General features: G+C 41.5%; 1 long non-coding RNA gene across 1 annotated transcript; it reads right to left on the bottom strand.

Moving 5' to 3' along the window:
• Nucleotides 1–754: 754 nt before the first annotated feature.
• Nucleotides 755–6,618, bottom strand: LOC135982718 (uncharacterized). Its single transcript, XR_010600266.1, has 3 exons — nt 6,551–6,618; nt 5,611–5,764; nt 755–2,985 (listed from the first exon to the last, which is right to left on the bottom strand). It is a non-coding gene; the product is annotated as an uncharacterized LOC135982718 (long non-coding RNA).
• Between the last annotated feature and the right edge of the window lie 624 nt (nt 6,619–7,242).

Below are 7,242 nucleotides of genomic sequence, written 5' to 3'. Positions count from 1 at the left end.
CATCGGGCTAATGCTACTCCCATCAGAATCAATGTTAAAACTCCCATTGATTTCTATAGAAGCAGACTTCAGGCAATGCTGAGCATATCTGAAATCCCACCGGAATTGTGCAATTTTCAATGGTGGTTATAGGAGTTAGGTGCTCAAATCCCACTCGAATTTAAGGGAGGTTGGGAATAGAAACAGCATTTGGTTTCTTTAAAAATCCCAGCCTAAATTTATCTTTCTGGCCCATAATTGCAGAAGGGAAGAGAGGCAGGAAATAAACATGGACACAATGGACCAATTGAAGTCAAAGGAGGTACTCAGACCCTAAATTCAAATATCTGTGCAACGTATGGACACACGTGGTGCTCTGCAGGTTTAGAGGAAGACTTTTCCCCAGCCTTAAGAGCATGATTTAGGAGAAGAGATGCTTTGCCATATGTGCTCAGTCTCGGGAAGTGGTGGCACAACTGTGAGGAGAGAAAGGCTGTGATGTAATCCCGAATGGCAGAGGAAAGATCAAGGTCAGAGCATAAATTTGACAGTTCACCCCCCCCCCCCCCAAAGTGCGTTAGAAGGCCATGAGTCAGACCACACTAGGAGCAGCTGCATCCCCATTGAATCCCTCTTCCAAGAGGGACTATACTGTGTCAGCTCATTTGAATAATGTTAGCAGTGGACAGGCTTAGATCATTCTGAATTTTGATCCGAGTTTACAAAAATTGTCCCTCCTTCATATAAAGAGGTGTTATATAAAATAGCCCCCGATTTGCTTTCAGAGATCATCAACCCCTTTCCATGATCTGCTCTCCTATATTAAAGGAAGACTTCTGACTTCTTTAGTTGGGAAAAATTCATTTAATTTTGCCAAACAACAGGGACTTCTCTTCATGTTTAATACCATTTTCGGTGCTTTGTTCCCTTTTACCTAACACAAGTCTCAGTTAGAAGCCCACCCTATGTGATAGGCTCATTCAATACTCTGCCTTTGGAGCAGAGGACAGTTTTTTGTTAGAGATGGATCAAAAACCTGGTGCAAAACTGCTGCCATATCACATCACATAAATGCCAGATATCAGGTTTAATCTTCCATTCAATGCATGTACAGCCACAAAGACATTTTCCAAGTTACTTGGAATTAATGTGCTCATCACATAATGAGGGTGTCTTAGGCTAACTCACACTCCATATTTAGCAGACCAGGCGATTGGCAAGGAGCTCTTTAGAGAGCACCCGTAGAGGCACCTGCACTGTTGGAGGGCAAGAGACCATCCCACAGCCCAGCTGTGAGCAGGTTCCCATTTTGTAATTAGTTCATGTTGGACAAATTAACTGACAGATTAGAATCACTTGAGATGGATCTTGCTGTTTTATACAATGGAGGACACAATAAGTAAAGGCATGTGATACGAGTCCTCTTACAGTACAAAGGATTCAGTTTTACAGGTTGGAGCTAGGGAAAGGGCTCACGTATTCAAACCCTGGATCATCCTAGCTCCTGCAAAATTATGAATAAACCCCCACACATACTGGTTTATCATTTGCAGTCACAGTTATTGACATGGTTAAGGCGGCTTCATGTTATCAGTCTGTACTGATTGTGGTTCTAATACTTTGCAAGCACAGCATCTTTCACAGGAGAATCACAAAGCATTTACAAATGTGAATCGTCTCATGCTCGCTTTCTCTCACCTGGATTAATTATTTTTACTTTTTCCAAAACTGTTGTAGCAGCACACTTATCCCAGCAACAACATTTTAACACACAGGCACATTTTTAGAAAAAAGTAGAGGAAGTGAAAAGGGATTGCAAGATTTAGCTATTCCAGGAGCGCCATGTTTTTAAATACTATTTCTGTTTGGATATACTAATATGTCATGTAGTTATTCTCTGTGCGGCACCGTGCTGAGCACAGCATGCTTTATTTGTATTGCAAAAGCATCTATAGCCCGGTGGTGCAAGCCAACGTAGAAACAGACAGAGAGAGAGATGGTGCCTGTCCCACAGTGCGGGAGGGGAAAAGAGCCTTGCTCAAGATCAAGTTGGGAATAGAACCCAGGTCAAAGAGATGTCCAGAGAGGTGAAGTCATTTAGCCAAGGTCACAGAGCTCAAAAATGGTTGAGGGGGCAATAACCCCCACCCCCCCTTCAGACTCTCATTATAGAGCCCGGTCTACTGGATCCCACTGCCTAGATCTCTGCCCTCTTCCCAGCTGAAAGACACAATTTCTTACTTTTGACTGCATCACACCTCCCCCGTCAACCATGGAGAGAACAGCATCTGTCTAAAGACTATCATATTATCTTCTGCCAACTTCATTATTGAATACTAAACGTTCTTTACAATAATTTATTCACTGGTAACAACTTAGGGCAGAATTGCTATTTAATTAATTACAGAGATAGGATTCGTGCTGACTTGATGGATCAGCATCTAAACAGGCATGATGTTGGCAGAGATCACAGCGTCGACTATGCACAAGGGAGTTTGGCCTCTGCCGGTCTCTAGAACTCCCATTAACAGTAACAAGCATTAAAGAGAATTACACACACACACACACACACACACACACGACAGCAAACCATTGTGTTTGTTAGTTTGAAAGCACCCGCAACAAAAACAATTCCAAGCACTACAGGATGAACGATTCAGCAACCCAGATAAGAGCAGAGATTATATGTGATGTTCAAAGGAGGGCATGGCATTTCCCATAACTGCCTAGAAATATGGGACAGTTTCCTTCATTTTACTGTATGTAATTGATATCAGGCCAGGAGCTGCTGGCAAATTAAATTTTACAACCCATGACATACCAAGGCCTTGACTCAAAAATTACTTGTGCTTTGCTCTAATTATTCATGTTTTACTGGTTCAGAAGTTAGGGATGTATGCCATTTATTTTGCAGAAAAAGTGATTTGCCGATCGACAGCAGCAGGAAACACAGAAGTGAGGGGCTCAAACACTGTGGAGCTTCTGAACGAATAGCAAAATGGAGAGCTGTCAGGGGGAAAACAGAAAATAAAAAAGAAATCAGAAGGATAATAGAGGATACATTTGGAATTATACATGCTAACAGTGGTTGTCATATCATGCTGCTATTCTAATCAGCAAAGGTCAGGAAGGGATTTGCCCCTCCCCACATGGAGCATTACAGAGAGTTCAAAGAAACTGGTGCTGGCTATTACAGAGAGTAGAATATTGGATCTTTTTAGATTAACAGTCTGCTCTATTAGGGTGAATCCTACATTTCAGTGACTGAACTTTTTCAGATCCAAAAAAAAAAAAAAAAAAAAAAAAGTTATTCTATATAATGCTACAAGATTTGTCCCCGACACCAGCAGTTCTCAACCTGTGGGTTATTGCCTCCTGATGGAAGTGTATGGAGAATTCCGTAGAATGATTTCCTCAGGCCCTTGCAATTGACTCATTTTGGGTGCCAAACGTTCTTCAAACTATTGACTTGATCCTTGGAGCAAAGCATCATGGGAAGTGGCACAAGCAATTCTGGATAGCATGTGAGTGGGATTGGCTATAAACAGCATAATGGACGGTCATGTTCTGAGGAAAGTCAGGAAGCACTTACTATGGACAGATCCTCCCTGTAGCCCATGCCACACTATGATTGACATTGGAATTGGTCAGGTTTTTCATTGCAAATAAATTATTCCACAAATGGAGCTATTTTTCTCCTGTTCATCAATTACACTTGAACCCATTCTGATTTTCAGTCGTGTTTAGAGTTACCAGACAGTCAGTGTGAAAAATCGGGACGGGGGCAGGAAGGGGGAGGAGAGAAGAGGAGCCTATATAAGAAAAAGACCCAAAAATCAGAACTGTCCCTATGAAATCGGGATATTTGGTCACCCTAGTAGTATTGTAGTTATTCCTCCATACTATGCATTCATCAGCTGGGGAGATTTGCACACGTTTACTTTGGGCCTGACTCCTCAACTGGTATAAACTGGCATAGCAGCATTGATTTCAATGAAGAAAGTTTTTGTTGGTGCATGAGGTGGTGTGTTTTTTTGGAGCCACACGTGAATACAGAAGTCTGTATTAAAAAAGACCCCCTGGAATAGTGAATAAAGACAGTCTAACTGAGCAGCCACTTAGATATTGAACAAACATTTGCCAATGCTAACTGTGCACAATTAGACCATCTCTATTTGAAACAACCAATACAATTGTTTCCTTCAACAATGGATACAGGGATTGCCTTGAGTGTGTGTGTGTGGGGGGCACTGAGGGATACTGTCTTCTTGAAGTTTGAAGAAGAAAATAATGATGGTAGGAGGGAAAGCAGGTTTCCTTGTTAAGCTACATTCGAGGAGAACTCAGAACTCAAAGAAGAATGTGGATAACTGATTAAGAGCCAGTTTCTCATCAGCAGCACACAGCAAATCCCTTTAATGGAACATTAATTGTCTTCCGCAGGGGGAGGGAGGAACATTTATTTGAAGATAAGTCAATATTTTGACTCCTGTCCTTTATTAGGCCTACAGTGAATATATAAACCTTTCACTGACATGCTACTTCATAGAAACACAACATGTATTTCTCAGTATAACATGGCACAACAGGGTATTTCCCTTCCTTCCCTTTCCCAAACAAGGCTATGAATTGTAAAAAGGTCAATCTGTTTTGAACTAAACTGAGAAAATGAATTTACAGTGCAAGTTGTCTTAGATGTTGTTTTCTTATCAACTCCCTTGGCCATCTGCCTATAGAGCGTAGCACATGCCTGTTCTATAATATACCCTGAAATCTCATCTAGGTCAACTCTTATCAGGAATCTGGTGTTTGTCAGTTGTCTGTCAGGGCATGTTAATAAATTCCTAACTTAGGTAAAGATGTGTAATTGCCTATTCATATGATTTTAACACTAGGAGAACACTTGACCCGTCTCAAGTGCCTTTTGAGCGAGGAGCTCAAATAGTGATGAAATTAATGAAGCCTGAACATTGGGAGTAAAGTCCTTATTTAATGCCATTGCACAGATTGTTAAACTGAGGCAAAGAGGACTAAATTCTGCTCTCATTTACACGCTCAGAAGTCTAGAGTGAGATTCCATTGCAGTCATTGGGGTTACGCTGGGTTTACACCTAGCGTATTTGATGATGGAATTTGACATCATTAGTGTTACTCCAGATTTATGTAACACAGCAAGATGTATCTTAGCAAATGAGTAGAGATAGGCATGCAAAGTGATGGGGTCTAAATGACTAGGGAATGGGACAGAGTCAGGAAGCCTGGCTGGAGTTCCAGCCCTTCCACTGACCTGCTGTGTAACCCTGAGCACCCTGTCTCAGTGTCTATCTGTCTTTTCTATTTAAGATTCTCTCTATAGGGAAGGGATAGTTTCTAATTACAGGTTTGCACATAACCTAGGAAAATGGATCCCTGATCTCACATGGAGATTCTGAGAATTATTATAATACAAACTATAAGACAGGAGTGATAGCTATATGGATGTCTAACATAATAATGAAAGAAAATATAGTATACGCCTGAAAACATGAGCCATTTAATTCACTTGATGTCTGGAAGACCAAATAATAGAAACGGTTTCAACCTGACAGGTGTACATTAAATAGGGCATTATAATGCAGAGATGTTACTAACCATTGTGGATACTTCAATAGGTGCTGATATCTATCAACACATGTTCCATACACTCACTCTCGATCGCCTGTCCATCCATCCCTTTGATTTTTTTTATAGTGTCCATAGCCCTCCTATCGAAGTACTGATCCCTAGAGGAGTGTAATGTAAATGCCTGCATGGATAGATAAACCATATAATGGGTCTTTCCTCTTTTTAGTAAATATCTGATAATCTTTGTTAGAGAAATTACCCACTAATCTTATTTTTCCCTTCCATAGCCATCATACCTCCCCCCAACCATATGTTATTAGATGACATAACATTCACTTTGGAAAAAAAATCTATTATTCAAACTGAGTGGCTTAAAATTGAATTGCTTACATGGTAATGAACCTTGGCTTCTGTTAAAAATAAATCCCTTTATCTGCGCTGCATTCTCAGGTCTGCATTTTCCACAGAAAGTCCTTTAAAATACTCTGGACCTGAACAAGATCGAATGTGACTTTTTAAAAACAGAATGCCTGGTCCTCTCTGCTTTCCTCTTTGGGCCGACAATGGGAGATAAATTCGCTCCACAGGAATCTTTTGTGGGCCATGCTGCTGAGGTAATTTGCAGTTTGCAGTGGAAAAGGCATCTTACGCTACATTTATCACCCCCTGCCGCTGGCTACAATTCAACCCACTTTGAGCCACTGAGCAGAGGTACTGAGTGGCGCTCCTGCATTATTATTCCACATAATAATGGGTGTGCAGGGAAGCAAGAGACAAATATACAGTACATTCCAGAAAGGCTCAGCTGGGGAGGGAGGTAGAAGAGCCAGGGGGTAGGTGGGAGGAGAGAAGGGAAGATCATTTGCAAAAAAAAAAAAAAAAAAAAAAAAAAAAACCCACACCACACACACACCACACAGAGTCAGACATGGTCTCATTGTTTTAAAAATCAACATTTCTTACTCACCTAGCAACAGTTGATATCATTGCCTGTCTCTTACTGCAGATTTCAAGGCTGGGCTGATTGGAAAAAGCTCATTTCAATCACCAAGATCAGGATCTACTGGCAAGAGTGAACCCCCCCACCCACATCTGCTACCTGCCTTTAAATATTCAGTAACTTCCATGCCTGAGGCCCCCTTTACTCTCCAGGGGCCCAATCCCAACATCGACTGAACACCCTCAACTTCCATTTACTTTAGTGGGTGTTGGGATGCTCAGCACCTCTCAAGAAGCATCCGGTACTGTGCAGGATTTGGGCTCTACATTTTAAACTTTAAACACATGCTTAAGTGCTTTGCTTGATAAGAACGAACTTAAGCAAATGCCGAGTCAGGACTTCCTGGTTTACATTAGCATGTGTCAGCTACATTAAGGCAGCTCCCCGGCAGGTGTTGCTGGGGTAGTCAATGGAGCTATACCAGTTTACACATTTTGAGGGAGCGTACAGCGCAGAGATCTTTGTGCAGCTCTCTTCCTTCCTAGCTGCACCTCTCCACGTACAGAGACACGAGAAATGTATGAAGTCAATCCAACTGAAGACATGATTCAGAAATTAACATCCAGCAACAGCTCAGGATTTATGGCAGGACAATTTGAAGCTAAGGGCAGATCCTGTTTCAGCTCTTCAGTCTTTAGGGTTATACTAAAGGGATAGTA

Source organism: Chrysemys picta, chromosome 4 (assembly GCF_011386835.1).
Source record: "Chrysemys picta bellii isolate R12L10 chromosome 4, ASM1138683v2, whole genome shotgun sequence".
Taxonomy (NCBI): Eukaryota; Metazoa; Chordata; order Testudines; family Emydidae; genus Chrysemys; species Chrysemys picta.
Note: the sequence above shows the minus strand (reverse complement) of the source record. Positions and strands in the feature narration are given on the sequence as shown.